This window comes from Euprymna scolopes, chromosome 21 (genome assembly GCF_053919585.1).
Source record: "Euprymna scolopes isolate OS-2025 chromosome 21, ASM5391958v1, whole genome shotgun sequence".
In the NCBI taxonomy this organism is placed as follows: domain Eukaryota; kingdom Metazoa; phylum Mollusca; class Cephalopoda; order Sepiida; family Sepiolidae; genus Euprymna; species Euprymna scolopes.
This window is the reverse complement of record NC_136502.1, coordinates 28,997,553-29,020,340: the sequence shown is the minus strand read 5'-3', so window position 1 is coordinate 29,020,340 and position 22,788 is coordinate 28,997,553. Positions and strand designations below refer to the sequence as shown.

The following is a 22,788-nucleotide window of genomic DNA, read 5'->3' as shown; positions in this document are numbered from 1 at the left end:
TAGTATAATAATGTATATTTTAACCTTATAGTGTAATAATGTATATTTTAGCCTTATAGTATAATAATGTATATTTAAGCCTTATAGTGTAATAATGTATATTTTAGCCTTATAGTATAATAATGTATATTTTAACCTTATAGTGTAAAAATGTATATTTTAACCTTATAGTGTAATAATGTATATTTTAGCCTTATAGTATAATAATGTATATTTTAACCTTACAGTGAAATAATGTATATTTTAACCTTATAGTGTAATAATGTATATTTCAACCTTATAGTGTAATAATGTATATTTTAGCCTTATAGTGTAATAATGTATATTAAAGCCTTATAGTATAATAATGTATATTTTAGCCTCATAGTATAATAATGTATATTTTAGCCTTATAGTGTAATAATGTATATTTAAGCCTTATAGTGTAATAATGTATATTTTAGCCTTATAGTGTAATAATGTATATTTTAGCCTTATAGTGTAATAATGTATATTTAAACCTAATAAATACTATGATGATGTACAGTTAAACCTTATAAATAGTGTAATAATGTGTATTTTAACCTTATAAATAGTATGGTGATGTATAGTTAAACCTTATAAATAGTGTAATAATGTATATTTTAGCCTTATAGTGTAATAATATATATTTTAGCCTTATAGTGTAATAATGTATATTTTAGCCTTATAGTGTAATAATGTATATTTTAGCCTTATGGTGTAATAATGTATATTTTAACCTTATAGTGTAATAATGTATATTTTAGCCTTATAGTGTAATAATGTATATTTCAACCTTATAGTGTAATAATGTATATTTTAGCCTTATAGTATAATAATGTATATTTTAGCCTTATAGTTTAATAATGTATATTTTAGCCTTATAGTGTAATAATGTATATTTTAGCCTTATAGTATAATAATATATATTTTAGCCTTATAGTGTAATAATGTATATTTCAACCTTATAGTGTAATAATATATATTTTAGCCTTATAGTATAATAATGTATATTTCAGCCTTATAGTGTAATAATGTATATTTTAGCCTTATACTATAATTATGTATATTTTAGCCTTATAGTGTAATAATGTATATTTTAGCCTTATAGTATAATAATGTATATTTTAGACTTATAGTGTAATAATGTATATTTTAGCCTTATAGTATAATAATGTATATTTTAGCCTTAGAGTGTAATAATGTATATTTTAGCCTTATAGTGTAATAATGTATATTTTAGCCTTATAGTGTAATAATGTATATTTTAGCCTTATAGTGTAATAATGTATATTTTAGCCTTATAGTGTAATAATGTATATATTAACCTTATAAATAGTATGACGATGTACAGTTAAACCTTATAAATAGTGTAATAATGTGTATTTTAACCTTATAAATAGTATGGTGATGTATAGTTAAACCTTATAAATAGTGTAATAATGTATATTTTAGCCTTATAGTGTAATAATATATATTTAAGCCTTATAGTGTAATAATGTATATTTTAGCCTTATAGTATAATAATGTATATTTTAACCTTATATTGTAATAATGTATATTTTAACCTTATAGTGTAATAATGTATATTTCAACCTTATAGTGTAATAATGTATATTTTAGCCTTATAGTGTAATAATGTATATTTTATTCTTATAGTATAATAATGTATATTTTAGCCTTATAGTATAATAATGTATATTTTAGCCTTATAGTATAATAATGTATATTTTAGCCTTATAGTGTAATAATGTATATTTAGCCTTATAGTGTAATAATGTATATTTTAGCCTTATAGCGTAATAATGTATATTTTAGCCTTATAGTGTAATAATGTATACTTTCACCTTATAAATAGTATGACGATGTACAGTTAAACCTTATAAATAGTGTAATAATGTGTATTTTAACCTTATAAATACTATGGTGATGTATAGTTAAACCTTATAAATAGTGTAATAATGTATATTTTAGCCTTATAGTGTAATAATATATATTTTATCTTTATAGTGTAATAATGTATATTTTAGCCTTATAGTGTAATAATGTATATTTTAGCCTTATAGTGTAATAATGTATATTTTAACCTCATAGTGTAATAATGTATATTTTAGCCTTATACTATAATAATGTATATTTTAGCCTTATAGTGTAATAATGTATATTTTAGCCTTATAGTATAATAATGTATATTTTAGCCTTATAGTGTAATAATGTATATTTTAGCCTTATAGTATAATAATGTATATTTTAGCCTTATAGTGTAATAATGTATATTTTAGCCTTATAGTGTAATAATGTATATTTTAGCCTTATAGTGTAATAATGTATATTTTAGCCTTATAGTGTAATAATGTATATTTTAGCCTTATAGTATAATAATGTATATTTTAGCCTTATAGTGTAATAATGTATATTTTAACCTTATAAATAGTATGACGATGTACAGTTAAACCTTATAAATAGTGTAATAATGTGTATTTTAACCTTATAAATAGTATGGTGATGTAAAGTTAAACCTTATAAATAGTGTAATAATGTATATTTTAGCCTTATAGTGTAATAATATATATTTTAGCCTTATAGTGTAATAATGTATATTTTAGCCTTATAGTATAATAATGTATATTTTAGCCTTATAGTGTAATAATGTATATTTTAGCCTTATAGTGTAATAATGTATATTTTAGCCTTATAGTGTAATAATGTATATTTTAACCTTATAAATAGTATGACGATGTACAGTTAAACCTTATAAATAGTGTAATAATGTGTATTTTAACCTTATAAATAGTATGGTGATGTATAGTTAAACCTTATAAATAGTGTAATAATGTATATTTTAGCCTTATAGTGTAATAATGTATATTTAGCCTTATAGTGTAATAATGTATATTTTAGCCTTATAGTATAATAATGTATATTTTAGCCTCATAGTGTAATAATGTATATTTTAGCCTTATAGTGTAATAATGTATATTTTAGCCTTATAGTGTAATAATCTATATTTCAACCTTATAGTGTAATAATGTATATTTTAGCCTTATAGGATAATAATGTATATTTTAGCCTTATAGTGTAATAATGTATATTTTAGCCTTATAGTGTAATAATGTATATTTTAGCCTTATAGTTTAATAATGTATATTTGCAGCTTATAAATAGTATGACAAGTTACAGTTAAACCTTATAAATAGTGTAATAATGTGTATTTTAACCTTATAAATGCTATTGTGATGTATAGTTAAACCTTATAAATAGTGTAACAATGTATATTTTAGCCTTATAGTGTAATAATGTATATTTTAGCCTTATAGTGTAATAATGTATATTTTAGCCTTATAGTATAATAATGTATATTTTAGCCTTATAGTATAATAATGTATATTTTAGCCTCATAGTGTAATAATGTATATTTTAGCCTTATAGTGTAATAATGTATATTTTAGCCTTATAGTATAATAATGTATATTTTAGCCTTATAGTGTAATAATGTATATTTTAGCCTAATAGTGTAATAATGTATATTTTAGCCTTATAGTATAATAATGTATATTTTAGCCTTATAGTATAATAATGTATATTTTAGCCTTATAGTGTAATAATGTATATTTTAGCCTTATAGCGTAATAATGTATATTTTAGCCTTATAGTGTAATAATGTATATTTTCACCTTATAAATAGTATGACGATGTACAGTTAAACCTTATAAATAGTGTAATAATGTGTATTTTAACCTTATAAATAGTATGGTGATGTATAGTTAAACCTTATAAATAGTGTAACAATGTATATTTTAGCCTTATAGTGTAATAATGTATATTTTAGCCTTATAGTATAATAATGTATATTTTAGCCGTATAGTATAATAATGTATATTTTAGCCTAATAGTGTAATAATGTATATTTTAGCCTTATAGTGTAATAATTTATATTTTAGCCTCATATTGTAATAATGTATATTTTAGCTTTATAGTGTAATAATGTATATTTTAGCCTTATAGTGTAATAATGTATATTTTAGCCTTATAGTGTAATAATGTATATTTTAGCCTTATAGTATAATAATGTATATTTCAGCCTTATAGTGTAATAATGTATATTTCAACCTTATAGTGTAATAATGTATATTTTAGCCTTACAAATAGTATGGTGATGTATATTTAAACCTTATAAATATTGTAATAATGTATATTTTAGCCTTATAAATAGTATGGTGATGTATAGTTAAACCTTATAAATAGTGTAATAATGTATATTTTAGCCTTATAGTGTAATAATGTATATTTTGACCTTATAAATTGTATGACGATGTACAGTTAAACCTTATAAATAGTGTAATAATGTATATTTTAACCTTATAAATAGTATGGTGATGTATAGTTAAACCTTATAAATAGTGTAATAATGTATATTTTCACCTTATACATCGTATAATGATGTATAGTTAAACCTTATAAATAGTGTAATAATCTATATTTTTACTTTATAAATAATATGATAATGTATAGTAAACACTTATAAATAGTGTAATAATGTATATTTTCACCTTATAAATAGTACGATGATGTATTTTTTAACCTTATAAGTAGTGTGATGATATAAAGTAAAACTTTATAAATAACAATGTATGACAGTTACAAAAGGTGGATACATGTACTGCATGAAAAGAACATGTAACAGGAATGATAAGATGAATGTGTAATTTGAAATTATATGAGAATGATAAGATGAATGTGTAAGTTAAGTGATATGAGAATGATGAGATGAATGTGTAATTTGAGTGATATAAGAGTGATAAGACAAATGTGTAATTTGATGTGATATGAGAATGATATGATGTATGTATAATTTGAGAATGATATGAGAATAATAAGATGAATTTGTAATTTGAGAGTGATATGAGAATGATAAGATGAATGTGTAATTTGAGTAATATGAGAATGATAAGATGAACGTATAATTTGAAATAATATGAGAATGATGAGATGAATGTGCAATTTGAGTGATTTGAGAGTGATTAGATGAATGATTAATTTGAGTGATATAAGAATGATTAGATAAATGTGTAATTTGAAATGATATGAGAATGATAAGATTAATATGTAATTTTAGTGATATAAGAATGATGAGATGAATGTGTAATTTGAGTGATATGAGAATGATAAGATAAATGTGTAATTTGAAATAATATGAGAATGATGAGATGAATGTGTAATTTGAGTGATATGAAAATGATGAGATAATTGTGTAATTAAAAATGATATGAGAATGATAAAATGAATGTGTAATTTGAGAATGATATGAGAATGATGAGATGAATGTGTAATTTGAGTAAAATGAGAATGATAAGATGAATGTGTTATTTAAGTGATATGAGAATGATAAGATAAATGTGTGATTTGAAATGATATGAGAATGATAATATGAATGTGTAATTTTAAATTATATGAGAATGATAAGATGAATGTGCAATTTTAGAATTATATAAGAATGATGAGATGAATGTGTAATTTGAGAATGATATGAGAATGATGAGATTCATGTTTAATTTCAGAATGATATTAGAATGATAAGATAAATGTGTAATTTGAAATGATATGAGAATGACGAGATGAATGTGTAATTTAAAATGATATGAGAATGATGAGATGAATGTGTAATTTGAGTTATATGAGAATAATGAGATGAATGTGTTATTTGAGTGATATTACAATGATAAGATAAATGTGTAATTGTAAATGATATGAGAATGATGAGATAATGTGTTATTTGAGTGATATAAGAATAATATGATGAATGTGTAATTTGAAATGATATGAGGATGATAAGATGAATGTGTAATTTGAGAATGAGATGAGAATGATGAGATGAATGTGTAATTTTAGTGATATCATCATGATACGATGAATGTGTAATTTGAGTGATATGAGAATGATAAGATACATGTGTAATTTTAAAAGAAATGAGAATGATAAGAAAAATTTTTAATTTGAAATGATATATATATTTTTTTTATTATTACATTTTCACCCCAAACAAGGCACATTGCCACTTTGGTGTAGGGGGCTACTATCAGGGGAAACATCTACTGGGGTACTATGTAGGGATTAGAGCAGCGAGATGTTGGTTCACGTTGCACTTGAACTTATGCATGTCAGTACAATTGGGGAAGCAGTGACCTGGAATGGAATTCCAAAGTCTAGCAGTTCTGGGAAAGAAACTACTGGAGTAGAAAGATCTTTTACATCTAGGGATCTCTACAGTGTGGGGGTGGGATTTTGCAGCTTGTCGGGTCTGTCGAGGGTGTTCACGTCTTGGGGGCACAAGTGCTTGCAGTTATTCAGAGCATTCACCATTATAATACTTGTAGAAAAGGCAGAGGGATGCAACGTTTCGACGATGGGACAGAGGCTGAAGTTTAGATGCCAGTTCAGGGCCTATCAGATTTGCGACTCTCTTTTGAACCCTGTCAAGGAGCGAGAGACTAGTAGCCGATGCACCGGCCCAAATATGACAGCAATACTCCATACATGGGCGAATAGTGGCCTTATAGAGGTACAGGATACTTTCAGGTGTTAGTAGTTTTCTAGCACGGTAGAGAGAGCCCACCTTCCTTGCAGCGGCCCTGGCAATGCCCTCGATGTAATTGTTCCAACCCATGTTTCCTGTGAACGTTAGGCCAAGGAGCTTGAGAGACGTACTCTCAGATAAAGAGTCGTTGGCCATTGCTATAGGTGGTAGAGAAGGTTTCTTGTAATTATTGAATGAAACCAGTTTTGTCTTGGTGGCATTGAACGTTACCATCCATTTTTGTCCCCATTCCACTACTGATTGGAGGTCATCCTCTAGTGTTTCTGCCATTACTTTAGATATATGTTCGTTTGTTTTCCTGTCGTGCCTGCTATAGAGTGTGGTGTCATCAGCATATATACCCATCTCAGAGGCAATCTTGTCGGGGAGGTCATTTATGAATATCAGGAACAGCAGAGGTCCAAGGATAGATCCTTGGGGCACTCCCGCATTTATATCATATTGTTTAGATGTACGACCGTCGAGGACAACCTGGATTTTTCTCTTATCTAAGAAGGATTTAATTACGTTAAGTATTCTACCAGTGATACCGTAAGATCTAATCTTCCTGAGGAGACTCTCATGCCATACCCTGTCAAAAGCCTTAGATATATCTAGAGCTACCGCTCTGCCCTCTCCCGCTTTGTCCAGTGAATGGTATATGCATTCAGAGATTACAGTGAGGATGTCTGCCGTGGAACGGGCTTGTCTAAATCCATATTGATGGTCGGTAAGAAGTTTAGCATCTGTAAGGTGCTGGACTAGAGCATGGTTAATTAAGGTCTCAAATATTTTGGCAAAAAGAGGGAGGAGGCTAATAGGGCGATAATTTAATGGGTCAGTTCTTTCGCCAGAATTCTTGAATACTGGTACTACAGAAGCAGTTTTCCAACAGCTCGGAAAGCAAGCTTCATTAAGGCATTTGTTGTAGAGTTTGGAGAGAACTGGAGCTACTTCGGCTGAGCACTTTTTTAATAGCACAGCTGGGATGAGGTCGGGTCCACATGCTTTGGAAGTGTCAAGGTTTTTTATGATAGCATGCACCTGAGCAGGGGTGATTTTCAGATCGTCTAGCGTGGCGTCTGTCCGCATAGGAAATTGAGGTAGGGGGTGGTTGGAAGGGTCCAGTGTGGAGTTTTAGGCAAACCGACTGGCAAGCATGTTAGCCTTCTCGGTTGCTGAGCAAAGAACCTCGTGATTGTTGGTTAGTGGGGGAATTGTTGATTGCCCATTATTTACTACACTGTTGTAGATTTTCCAGAAGTCACGAGTTCCTAGTTTTTGTGCTTCGATGCGTTTTTTAGTGGTTTCCGTAAATTCCCTCTTAGCTGTCGCTATTTCTTTCTTAACGTTACTTCTAGCTTCTATGTACTTCTGTCTGTTTGAATTGGACTTATGTCGATTAAACCTGCGGAATGCATGCTGCCTTTGAGCAATGGCAGTTGCGCAAGTCGAAGTAAACCATTGGGGAGAGTGGGGCTTGCTATAGAATTTCCGCATGGGAACATGCGCTTTGATTGCAGTTTTGAACCATTCAGCGGTCTCGGTTGCACACAGTTCAGCAGGAAGAGAAAAAATATGAGAATGATGAGATGAATGTGTAATTTGAGTAATATGAGAATGATAAGATTAATGTGTAATTTAAAATGATATGAGAATGACGTGATGAATGTGTAATTTGAGTGATATGAGAATTATAAGATAAATGTGTAATTTGAAATGATATTAGAATGATGAGATGAATGTGTAATTTGAGTGATATGAGAATTATAAGATGAATGTGTAATTTGAATTGATATGAGAATGATAAGATGAACGTGTAATTTGAAATGATATGAGAATGATAAAATGAATGTGTAATTTGAGTGATATGAGAATGGTAAGATAAATGTGTAATTTGAAATGATATGAGAATGATTAGATGAATGTTTCATTTGAAATGATGTGAGGATGATGGGATTAATGTGTAATTTGAGTGATTTGAGAATAATAAGAGGAATGTGTAATTGGAGTGATATGAGAATGATAAGATAAATGTGTAATTTGAAATGACATGAGAATGATGAGATGAATGTGCAATTTGTGTGATATGAGAATGATAAGATAAATGTGTAATTTGAAATGATATGAGAATTACAAATGAATGTGTAATTTCAAATGATATGAGAATGATGAGATAAATGTGTGATTTGAGTGATATGAGAATGATGAGATGAATGTGTAATTTGAAATGATATGAGAATGATAGAATGAATGTGTAATTTGAGAATCATATGAGAATGATGATGAATGTGTAATTTGAGAATGAGATGAGAATGAGAAGATTAATTTGTAATTTGAAATGATATTAGAATGGGAAGATGAATGTGTAATTTGAGTGATATGAGAATGACACGATGAATGTGTCATTTGAGTGATATTAGAATGATAAGATAAATTTGTAATTTAAAATGATTTGAGAATTCTAAGGTGAATGTGTAATTTGAGAATGATATGAGAATGATGAGATGAATGTGTAATTTGAGAATGAGATAAGAATGATAAGATGAATGTGTAATTTGAAATGATATGTGAATGATGAGGTTAATGTGTAATTTGAGTGATATGAGAATTATAAGATGAATGTGTAATTTTATATGATATAAGAATGATGATATAAATGTGTTATTTGAAATGATATTTATATGATAATATGAATGTGTTATTTGAGTGATATGTGAAATGATATGAGAATGATGAAATGAATGTGAAATTTGAGTGATATGAAAATGATCAGATAAATGTGTAATGTTAAATGATATGAAAATGATAATATGAATGTGTAATTTGAGTGATATGAGAATGATAAGATAAATGTGTAATTTGAAGTGAAATGAGAATAAGATTAATGCGTAATTTGAGAATGATATGAGAATGATGAGATGAATTTGTAATTTGAAAGGATATGAGAATGATAAGATGAATATGTAATTTGAAATGATATTACAATTATGAGATGAATATGTAATTTGAGTGATATGAGAATGATAAGATGAATGTGTAATTTGAGAATGATATGAGAATGATAAGATAAATGTGAAATTTGAAATGATATGAGAATGATTAGATGAATATGTAATTATGTAAAAATGAATGTGAAATTTGAGTGATATTAGAATGATTAGTTGAATGTGTGATTTGAAATGATATTTGAATGATAAGATAAATGTGTAATTTGAGGTATATGAGAATGATAAGATGAATGTGTAATTTGAGTATGATATTTGAGTGATATGAGAATGATAAGATGAATGTGTAATTTGAGTGATATGAGAATGATGAGATGCATGTGTAATTTGAGTGATATGAGAATTATAAGATGGATGTGTAATGTGAAATGATATTAGAATGAAAAGATGGAGGTGAACTTTGAAAAGGTATTAAAATAATATGATGTAAAATAGTATGAGAATAATACAATGAATGGGGTATGTGAAATTATATGTGAATAATAAGACAAATATATAATGTGAAATTACATGAAAAGGACATGATTAATAGATGATTTAAAACGATATGAGAATGATAAGATGAATGTGTAATTTGAAAATATATGATAATGATATGATTAATGTATAATTTGAAACGATATGCGAATGATATGATTAATGTGTAATTTTAAATGATATGATAATGATAAGATTTATGTGTAATTTGAAATTATTTGATAATGATATGATTAATGTGTAATTTGAAATGATATGATAATGATATTATTAATGTGTAATGTGAAATATGATAATGATATGATGAATGTGTAATTTGAAATGATATGGGAAAGATATGATTATTGTGTAATTTTAAATGATATGAGAATGATAAGATTAATGTGTAATTTGAAATGATATGAGAATGATATGATAAATGTGTAATTTGGATTGATATGAGAATGATATGACTAATGTGTAATTTGAAATATGATAATGATATTATGCATGTGTGATTTTAAACAATATAAAGCGACAGCTAAGAGAGAATTTACGGAAACCACTAAAAAGCACATCGAAGCACAAAAACTAGGAACTCGAGACTTCTGGAAAATCTACAACTGTGTAGTAAATAATGGGCAATCAACAATTCCCCCACTAACCAACAATCACGAGGTTGTCTCCTCAGCAACTGACAAGGCTAACATGCTTGCAAGTCGGTTTGCCTCAAACTCCACACTGGACCCTTCCAACCACCCCCTACCTGACTTTCCTATGCGGACAGACGCCACACTAGACGATCTGAAAACCACCCCTTCTCAGGTGCATGCTATCATAAAAAACCTTGACACCTCAAAAGCATGTGGACCCGATCTTATCCCAGCTGTGCTATTAAAAAAGTGCTCAGCCGAAGTAGCTCCAGTTCTCTCCAAACTCTACAACAAATGCCTTAATGAAGCTTGCTTTCCGAGCTGTTGGAAAACTGCTTCTGTTGTACCAGTATTCAAGAATTCTGGCGAAAGGACAGACCCATCAAATTATCGCCCCATTAGCCTCCTCCCACTTTTTGCCAAAATATTTGAGACCTTAATTAACCATGCTCTAGTCCATCATCTTACAGATGCTAAACTACTGACTGACAAACAATATGGATTTAGACAAGCCCGTTCCACAGCAGACATCCTAACTGTGATCTCTGAACGTATATACCATTCACTGGACAAAGCGGGGGAGGGCAGAGCGGTAGCTCTAGATATATCTAAGGCTTTTGACAGAGTATGGCATTAGAGTCTCCTCAGTAAAATCAGATCATACGATATCACTGGTAGAATACTTAACATAATTAAATCCTTCTTAGATAAGAGAAAAATCCAGGTTGTCCTCGACGGTTGTACATCTAAACAATATGATATAAATGCGGGGGTGCCCCAGGGTTCTATCCTTGGACCTCTGCTGTTCCTGATATTCATAAATGACCTTCTCGACAACATTGCCTCTGAGATGGGTATATATGCTGCTGACACTACACTCTATGGCAGGCACGACAGGAAGACGAATGAACACATTTCTAAAGAAATGGCAGAAACACTAGAGGAAGACCTCCAATCTGTAGTGGAATGGGGACAAAAGTGGTTGGTCGCGTTCAATGCTGCCAAGACTAAACTAGTTTCATTCAATAATTACAAGAAACCCTCTCTACCACCCATAGCAATGACCAACGACTCTTTATCTGAGAGTCCATCTTTCAAACTCCTTGGCCTAACGTTCACAGGAAACATGAGTTGGAACAATTACATTGAAGGCATTGCCAGGGCCGCTGCAAGAAAGGTGGGCTCTCTCTACCGTGCTAGAAAACTACTAACATCCGAAAGTATCCTGTACCTCTATAAGGCTACCATTCGCCCATGTATGGAGTATTGCTGCCACATCTGGGCTGGTGTATCTGCTACTAGTCTCTCGCTCCTTGATAAGGTTCAAAAGAGAGTCGCAAACCTGATAGGCCCTGAACTGGCATCTAAGCTTCAGCCTCTGTCCCATCGACGAAATGTTGCATCCCTCTGCCTTTTCTACAAGTATTTTAGTGGTGAATGCTCTGACGAACTGCAATCACTTGTGCCCCCACGACGTGAGCACCCTCGACAAACCCGACAGGCTGCTAAATCCCACCCCCACACTGTAGAGATCCCTAGATGTAAAAGATCTTTTTACTCCAATAGTTTCTTCCCCAGAACCGCTAGACTCTGGAATTCCATTCCAGGTCCCTGCTTCCCCAACAGTACTGACGTGCAGAAGTTCAAGTGTAACGTGAACCGACACCTTGCTGCCCAAATCCCTACATAGTACCCCAGTAGTTGTTGCCCCTGATAGTAGCCCCCTACACCAAAGTGGCAATTTGCCTTGTTTGGGGTGAAAATGTAATAAAAAAAAAAAAAAAAAAAAAATATGGGAAAGATATGATTAATGCGTTATTTTAAATGACATGAAAATGATATGAGGAATGCATAATTTACAATGAAGTCCCTGAAGGCAATTTTGATATTGCTTAGTTTTTTGGAATTTCTCATGCAGAAAGTTTTTTACATGCTTGAAAAAGTGGTAGTCAGTAGGTGAGAGGTCTCGAGAGTATGGCGGATGAGGCAGAGTTTCATAACTATATTTGTTCAACTTCTGCAGGGTTGGTTTAGCAACGTTCGGTCGGGCATTGTCGTGAAGGGGCATTGGGCCTTTTCTGTTGACTAATGCTGGGTGTCGTTGTCGAAGTTTCTGATGCTTTTCATACATTTGTTAACAGTAAAAAACTGCAATGGATGAGATTGGTCGCAGACCTCCAAACAGTCAACATGACCTACTTTTAATGTTACTCTTTGGGAAATGCAATGGAGCTTTGTCTGTGTCTAACCACTGAGCTGAGCGTTGCCGGTTGTCATAAAAACCCCACTTTTCTTTGCAAGTCACAACCAGGTGGAGAAACAGGTCGTTCTTGTTGTGTAAAAGAAGGGAAGATGACACTTCATAAAAGCATTTCTTTTGGTTGTCGTTCAATTCGTGAGGCACCCATTTATTAAGATTTTGTCTTTCCAATCTCTCTCAATAGATTGGAAATTGTTGTATACATTATGTCTAATTCAGAAGCAAGTTCTCAAACAGTTGTGTGTGGATTGGCTTCGATTAAAGTTCTTAACTGATCGACTACGCTCATCATCTTCAAGACTTTCATCGCCACCATAAAATTTCTTAAACCACCATTGTGCTATGTGTTCAGTAGTGGTTTCTGGGCCAAACACTTCATTTATATTGTAAGCTGTTTCAGCAGCTTTTCGGCCTAGCTTGAAAAATCCAGGTTGTCCTCGACGGCTGTACATCTAAACAATATGATATAAATGCGGGAGCGCCTCAGGGGTCTATCCTTGGACCTCTGTTGTTCCTAATATTCATAAATGACCTCCCTGACAAAATTGCCTCTGAGATGGGTATATATGCTGACGACACCACGCTCTATAACAGACACGACAGGAAAACAAATGATCACATATCTAAAGAAATGGCAGAAACACTAGAGAATGAACTTCGATCTGTAGTGGAATGGGGACAAAAATGGATGGTCACCTTCAATGTTGCCAAGACTAAACTCGTTTCCTTCAATAATTACAAGAAACCTTCTCTTCCACCAATACCAATGGCGAATGACTCTTTATCTGAAAGTACATCTTTTAAACTTCTCATCCTAACGCTCACAGGAAACATGAGTTGGAACAATTGCATTGAGAGTATCACCAGGACCGCTGCAAAGAAGGTGGGTTCTCTCTACCGTGCTAGAAAGATACTAACGCCCGAAAGTATCCTATACCTCTATAAGGCCACCATTCGCCCATGTATGGAGTATTGTTGTCATATTTGGGCTGGTGCATCTGCTACTAGTTTTTCGCTCCTAGACAAGGTTCAAAAGAGAGTCGCTAATCTGATAGGTCCTGAACTGTCATCTAAACTTCAGCCCCTGTCACATCGACGAAATGTTGCATCCCTCTGCCTCTTCTACAAGTACTTTAACGGTAAATGCTCTGACGAACTGCAAGCACTTGTGCCTCCTCGACATAAATACCCCCGACACACCCAACAAGCAGCTAAATCCCACCCCTTCACAGTAGAGATCCCTAGATGTAAGAGAGCCTTCTACTCCAGTAGTTTCTTCCCCAGAACCGCTAGACTTTGGAATTCCCTTCCGGGTCCCTGCTTCCCCAACTGTACTGACATGCAGAAGTTTAAGTGCAACGTGAACCGACATCTTGCTGCCCAACTCCCTACACAGTACCCCTGACGCCTATGTCCCTGATAGTAGTCTCCTACATCAAAGTGGCAATGTGCCTTGTTTGGAGTGAAAATTTACTAAAAATATATATATCTATATCTATATATATATATATCTATATGTATATATGTATATATATATATATATATATTTATATATATATATACTTAGCAAAAATGGTAATTAATAAAAACCTGAAGAAAGTGCTCAATACTATTGCCGAGCAAATATATGTTTTATTTTTTTATTACCGTTTTATCTGCTTAGTTGTACATGTTTCGGTTACCGAATCGTATTAACGATCCCGTAACTTCATCAGACATTCGGTAACTGAAACATGTGTAACTAAGCAGATACAACGGTAATAAAAAATAAAAACACACACACACACAGATATGTATATATATATATGCATATATATATATATATATATATATATATATATATATATATGCCTTTGGATTATTATGGACCATCTTCTTCCAATTACGGGATTTCCTTGGATTTTACTTGTACAAATGGAAATTCTTTTAACTTTCTTGAAGTTTTACATTTGGATTTTACCGTCACTGGATTTTTTATCTTCCACCAGACTATCCATTCATGTGTAATCACCTTTTTCTTTACCATATTCCCTCTGCTTAACTTATTTTGTTTTCAAGTAAGATCTTTGACTTACTTATTGTTTCATCAAATACTTCTGCATGCAAAATCCGATCCCGCATTTTGCTAATTCCTACCCTCTGATGAGAAGGAGAGTATTTCTTCAAAACTCCGCGGATTAAGGACTATCCATTTATCTAGTGTTTCCTTTTCAGATTAAATATGTTTTTAACTCATTTCAAAGTGTTTTTAACATATTTTATTAACTGTTTGCTCTTATATATATGTATATATATATATATATATATATATATATATATATATATATATATATATATATATATAAAGCTGAATGTGCGTGTGTGTGGTCACGAATAGGTTCCTATATGGTTGACTATTTTAAAAAACTCATTACATATAATGATAGATGTATTGAGACACAGGAATGGGCATGTTTGATCTGGCAGAACGGTGGTTCATTAAAATTGTGGGGTCTGCGTTCATGCCTGGTCCACAAAGTATGGAAATAACAAATTTAAAAATTAAAGAAAAACGTTTACAAGTGTTTTTGATATAGATGTACATAATAATACTTTAATAAGTATGTTTTAACTTAAACAGGGATGGTATAATAAAATTGTGGGGTCTGTGTTCGCGCCTGGCCTCCATAGAATGGAAATAGGCACAAACTTTAATAAAGACTTTTCATATCTATCTGCATAAGTATACTTTGATAATTATGTTTCAGTTTGAAGAAATATGGTATAATAAAATTATGAGGTGTTCGCCTGACCTCCATAGAATGGAAATATGTCACGAAGTTTAACAAGGTTTTTTAATATAGATCCACAGAATATTGTGATAAGTGTTTCAGTGTGAACAGGTATGGTATAATAAATTATGGGGTTTATCTATTTTATTTTTACTTTCATCATATTTTGCTTTGGTTTTGATACCCCTAAATTCAACACAAATTTATAACCCTTCCTTTTCATAACCTATCATAAATCAGAGTCCATTTTCTGTAGGCTGTTTTTGAACCCAATCAACGACGGGTACTTTTGCTAGTATATATATATATATATATATATATATATATATATATATATATATATATATATATATATATATATATATTAATCAATGTATATAATCAATTTGATGAGAAAGATACAAACAGAAGGAATTAGATATCATCAGACGTGAATGTAGATCTTCAAAAGTGTGATTGATACAAATATATGAAATTATTGGGATAGATTTAGTTATTTCATAAGTCTTAGACTACCCCCCCCCCACACACAAGTATATGTGATGTATATTTTTAAATTAAAATAAATATGTCTGCCATGAAGTTTGGTTTTTTAAAAAAAAGCACAATATTCTTCTTGAACATTATTTTTATATTTTTTTTAATCGTTGTAGAAGCAGTGTCTACACTTGAGCGATGCATAAAGTATTTCTTGCTATATAAAGGTCGTCAAGAAAGAAAGAAAGAATGCAATTTGTCTTGAAAAAAGAATTTGTGCCGAAAATCTAAAATTTAATATTCACAAGTCATCGACCAATGAAAATTCACGAAATCTGAACTGTCAAAATGTAGTGATTTCAATAACTCTGGCAGCGGCGGCCTAGTTCTGCTTTCTAACACGCACGCACACACACACACACACACACACACACATATATATATATATATATATATATATATATATATATATATATATAAATATGTACCCACACACACACACACACACACACACAGAGACACACACACACACACACACACACAGAGATGGTGCTTGTAGTAGGATAATTAATTATTGGATCGTTTTAAAAAATGGAAATGTTAAATTGCCGCGGGAATCGAAGTTTTAATTCTTTTTTTAAATTTCTGAGCCAGGGTTCTCGTAGTGGAGTAAATGTAAGAAAAAAAATCATTATTTAATTAAAAAAGATTAATTATTTTTTTGTTACTATATATATATATATATATATATATATATATATATATATATATAGTTTCAATTTTTTTTATTTCACAAAATTCAATAATTTATCTAATTCATTTTATTATTCTGATATATATAAAATATTGAATCATTTTATTTTTATGTTGTAAATATGCTGTAATATAAATTAATTCAAATTATTATTTTATTGATTTCCGATTTAGAGTAAAGAAGAATCAATAAAGGTAGAATAAATGTAAACTGTCTTTTCTTTCTGTTTTTCATTTTGAGAAAAATTAAAATTGTAATTCATAATTCTAATTTACAATTAAAAAAAAACTATACGTGAAATGATATAACTAAATATTTTACTTTTTTGATGAATTAAATTAAAAGATAAATTTGAATATTTAATAAAATAAATTATTTAAATGTTTTATTTATTTTGCATCAATTTAATTAAATCAATTTAAAAAATGAGTTTTCTTTTTTACTATCCAAATTAAATTGATTAAAAATTAATTTGGTACGTTGTGTGTAAGGAAAATTGCGATTAAAAAATGTAAATGAAAAAAAAAAAAAACCTAATTAAAATGAACAAGAATGTATGCGGGAGATGGAGGAAGGGGGAGGAGTTAAAAGAAAGAGACAGGAAGAAAGAACAGGATAAGAATTTGAAAAAAAACTGAGAGAATAAAAGAAAAATAGAGAAAATGAGGATAAAGAAGGAATAAAAATAAAGAGAGAGAGAGAGAGAGAGAGAGAGACTAGGAGAGGGGTGATGGGATAAAAAAAATTAAAAAGAAAGAAAAAAGGAAGAACTTGTGACTTTTTCCAATAAATAAAAGACAAAGAATAAAAATTTATCATTTATAATATTTAATTTTATTCAAACCAGAAAAGCAATAAATGAATAAAATAAAATAAAAATAAAATAAAAAATACAAATAAAATAATGCAATAAAAAATTACCGAAATTATGGGGACTGCAAAAAAAAAAAAAAAAAAACCCAAAAACATACGAATTTGAAATTTAAAACATTTTTTTTAAAATAAATAATAGACAAAATATACGCGTTTTTTCCATTCCGCTAAAATTAGAAGCGCGCATTCTTTATAAATTTCATTTTAGCCCGAAATTATAATTAATTCAATTAAAAAAGAAAAGAAAGACTGCATGAACAGGGGAATATGTAAGTATTTTGTATTATTATTTTATTTTTCATATAAATCTTTTTTTTTCCCTTCATACTTGGGATTGAGAATGCCTGCCTACCCCTCACTCGTGGAACCCGCCCTCCCGTCAATCGGCCACTAGCGCAGCAGTAGTACTACATTTAACCACAGTTTTTTTTTTCCCGTCTTCCCGGCTCTTCTAACTTTCACAAAAGGCATATATACTAATTGTCAACGCTTCCAAATTTTTTTAAACAACAAGGAAGAAATGCGCTCGACATCATCACCGAGTGAGGTAATTTTCTTCAGTTTTTGCAACTCCAGTTAATATTTCTCATTCTCTCTCACGCATCACGTTTTCTGCTTTGGTAGGTTTAGTTTCCCTAAGAGAAAAAAAAAAAAAAAAAAAAAAAAAAATACAACTTACCCCCCCCTCCTCTATCGTCCAACACTAAAAATAGTAACCACACCGTGCAAAACTTATCAATAATAATAATAGTAATAATAATCGATGATTATTATCATATTAAAACAATATATATAAAAAAGAATGGGTTGGTTTTGTATTATTAATAAATTATTGCTAAGTGCCAAAAGTAAAAAAAAAAAAAAAAAAAAATACTACTTAACCAAACTTAGTTTTATTTAAATTGATTTAGGCACTTTTATTTTTCACGTTAATTAAATATTAATTTTCATATTTTCGGTCTTTATTTTTATACCCTTATTAATTTTATTATTATTTGACATGAGTCACGTGTTTAACTGTTATTTGATATTAATCACATTTAATTAATTAATAATAATCCTTTCGCAACCCAGATGAGACATGTGTTTATTTCTTTGAAAAAAAAAAAAAAAAAACTTGTCTAACATAGTTAGATTCTCTTTATATTTTTTGAGATTTTTTTTGGTAAGATTTTTCATTTTTAAAATCGTTAAACGGCAATATTAAAATATGATTCATTTTATTTTATTTATTTATTTGCGTATTTACGAAGTAGAATCCGTCGCGATCTACATTCGACGTAAACCGTGGTTCTATTCGCCGAGTAAACGTCTTGAAAAAAGTGAACCCTGAACGGTGTCCTTTACCAAAACAATCTCCTTTTGTAAAATAGACCCACCGAACGATGTTTATCTAAAGAAAAAAAATCATTATTTTCGGACACGAATTCATAAATTGGTGATTCTTTGGAATTAGAACCGGACCAAATCTAAAGCTTAACTCGGGATTCAGATGAAATAATAAAATAAAAAAACGGGCCCAGTTCGGTTCAAATTCTACAAAAGTACCCATAATTGCAGCCATTTTGACTGTCGTATGATCAGTACATGAGACGAAGCCAAATTTAGGGTGTCACCTGTCACTGATTTATGGGGCAAAGTCTGATCGCGTCATTTTCGGCTATCATCTCGGACTTGGGGTTAGTATTAGGAGCGTTACAACCACTCGTGCACTTTTTTTTTTTTTTTTCGTATTGTCATCCTCTTGAATTAGGGTAATTGGTAGAGTTCATTAAGAGGATCCGTTTGAAACATTTTCTAGTGTAAACAACAACACGAAAAGAAGTGGCAAAAAGCTGACATTTATTGGGTGGGTTTCTACCAGTATTTTTTTTTGTGTGTGTTTGTATATATATATTTTATTTTTGAGCGATTATCGAAACTTAACAAATGGCCGTTTCATGTCAGCTATTTCGTTCTAAAAGAACTTAACCCAGGCGTCGCGTCCCCTCGACACTACTTTTATTTTGAAGTAAATAAACGCTGTAAAATAAGTAAAAAAAGAAAAAGAAAAAAAAGAAAAATTATCCAGGTAGGTAGAAGAGTAACTTTTGGTAACGTTTATTTGTTATATATTTGTTTGTTTCATCTCTGTTTTGTTGACTATAGTAAAAATCTCCTGTGTAAGTTTTATTTAATAAATTGTTCGGGACCGTTAAAAGTCAATTTCGATTGATTGAAATTAATGAAGATCATAATAATTTAATAATTAAATTCCGAACCATGTTCATGAATGACGGAATCGGCATCGAGACACAAAATTCATGTCATTTACAAAATCGTATGACAGTTAAAATGCTTAAAATTATGAACTTGTATGTGAAAGTTAAGTGAGCTTTTATTTTTATTTATTTATTATTTATTTTATTTTTTTCGGGGAAGCTAGGAATCCTTCTAGACTGAGCCAATCTAAATTTTTTGTTTCAATCCGGAGTGCAACATTCTGGGAAAGCTGGGTTTTCTCCACATAAAAAAAAAAAAAATCGACCTTGTTTCTAATTCTGCCCTCATTGGGATGCAAGTAAGTATTTGATAATACATAAAGAGCTAAAAAAAAAAAAAAATTTTTTTTTTTTTTTACACGTTAGGAACTATTTAGGATTCGGCGAAACGTTTGCTCCCTCCTCCTCCTCCTCTTCAGTCTCTCAATGTTTTTATACTATAATGACAATGTCATCTGTGTGTTTTTGTGTGCCTGTCTTCCAAATTATCAGAAAAGTAAATAAAACTCGTTTTATTTTTATGACAATTATGAAAAGGTACAAAAATACGTTTCTTTTCAGTTTGTATGAAATAGACATTTTCTAATTTCATGGTTATTATTAATATAAATCAAACCCCAAGATTTCTTTTACAAAGATGACGAAATCGATTATTGGTGAAAACGCACGTGTATGTGTGAATGTTAAAGTGTAGTCACTTAGTTAAGTTCTAAACTTTTTCCTTCCATTTTGAAGTTAAATCCATGAACCTAATTTCAAAATGGCCGACCTACAACATTTTTCTAAAAATATTTTTATTTTGCAAAAAAAAAAAAAAAAAAGACAGTTTTTAAAATGGTAATTTTGCTTGGCATTTTTTTTTTTTCATGCCATTATAGTTCACGTTGTCTCGTCAAAAATTCCATCTCCCCCTAAAAAATAAAATTTGACTGTTTTTAGGTGATTACACGTAGAAACCTTGAAAAAATGATCGCTGAAAATTAACCAAACCAAGTAATTATTTTAGAGTGGGAGTTCAGTTTTTTTACATAAACATTTAACATAAAATGATCACCGAGTTTTGGACCAGCAGTTTCTAACCTGATAGTGTTTTAAGGGCATATAACAGACTTTGTTTTTATTAAAGGAAATGAATTGTGTGTTTATTTTCTTGGAAGGGGGTCATGCTAGAAAAATTAACATGCAGTAAAAAAAAAAAATAAGTCCGGGTGGCAATAGACCTCGTCACTGTGCAAAAAAAAAAAAAAAAAAAATACAATTGCATACCCCCTTTCCTAAAAATACTGAAAACATTATCTAATCAGAAAGTAGGTGATCATTTTACATTAAATTTATATGCTAAACTGATCCCTCACTCTAAAGTCTAAAAAAAAAAAAAAAATTGCCGCCAAGTTTTTCAAGGTGTTTACATGTACTCGATTCCCCCCCCCCTTCCCCCACTACCAACAGGAGAATCAGTTTTCTGTTTTGGTGAACTAGCATTGGCCGTACTGAAACAAGATTACCAAAAGTAGATTTTGGCTTGAGGGTTTGGATTTCTACAGAAACTTCATGTAAAATGATGATTCGCTTTTTTACCAGCTAGCGTTAATGATCACTCACTCCTTGATTAAATAGTGAAGAAAGAACAGGTAAACATTTTTTTTTAATGTCTAACATGGCCACCATACAATGTTTTAATTAACAAAAATAAACGTAAGCATTTCTTTCTTTTTTTTTTTTTTTTTTTCAAACTCCTCAGTTTGGCTAGACACAACAATACTGGCAACCTAGAGAACTCAATTTTTTTTTCTTTACGAAAGAGTATTAGATTATGCTAAGTGAAAACCATTTCTTCTACGAGAGTCCGTCACCTATATATATATATATATATATATATATATATATATATATATTAGGCGTTCCCCGGGATTGTCTGAGGATCAACAAATGTCCCCCCCCCTCCATATTTTATTCTCATCAACTTCAGTGAAATCAACCATTTTTCGATCAAATCGATTAATTCCCTGCTCTACTTAGGAACCCACAGGGACGGAGCTTCATATGCCTACCCGCAGTGACTTTAAAATACATTATAGTTTACATTGCACTGTAGAGAACGTAGTGTCTATTTTATGCAATTATTTTAATATAATGGCTTGAATTAAAGTTTAAAATGTAAGTCAAATCTCATGGTTCAATTCGGATCTAAGCAGAAACATTCATTTCAAACGCACCCATCATATCAAGAAACCTATACTATTGATTTTATATGCCGGACCTTTCTGCTTTTGTGATAATAAAACTTCTCAAATGCACTTATGATATGTTTTGTGATAATAAAACTTCTCAAATGCACTTGTGATATTAGGCTGTATAAGGTAGTCAAATTCGCTTGTTTCTTCTTTCATTAGATTTTTTTGATTATCAATACTTATCGAAAATATTCCGATACAAAACCTATATAAGAATGCTGCTGCCACATAAAGTGCATTTCAAAAACATCAGCCCAGCCGTTTAGGAGTTCATAAGGAACACACACACACACAAAAAAAATTCTTCGTTACTTTTCTCTCTTTGTTTCCCCTCTCTGTCCTGCTCTAAGCAAGTCTGACGACCTAGTCCACAAACTCCAAAATTCCATCATGACAAGTTTCAATAAAAAATACACGATTAAACCCGGATCTGAAACTTCCAACGTAGACCCCCACTACCATGTCTC

At 30.6% G+C, this 22,788-nt stretch overlaps 1 protein-coding gene across 4 annotated transcripts in view; it reads left to right on the top strand.

Moving 5' to 3' along the window:
* The first annotated feature begins 17,954 nt into the window (after positions 1-17,954).
* The window catches only part of LOC145242068 (uncharacterized), a 107,004-nt gene continuing 102,170 nt past the window's right edge, over positions 17,955-22,788 (top strand). The window contains exon 1 of one of the 4 annotated variants that reach the window (XM_080104970.1): positions 17,955-18,095. The gene's annotated coding sequence lies outside the window, so the exon portion shown is untranslated. The other 3 variants (XM_080104967.1, XM_080104973.1, XM_080104975.1) reach the window with 3 other exon arrangements.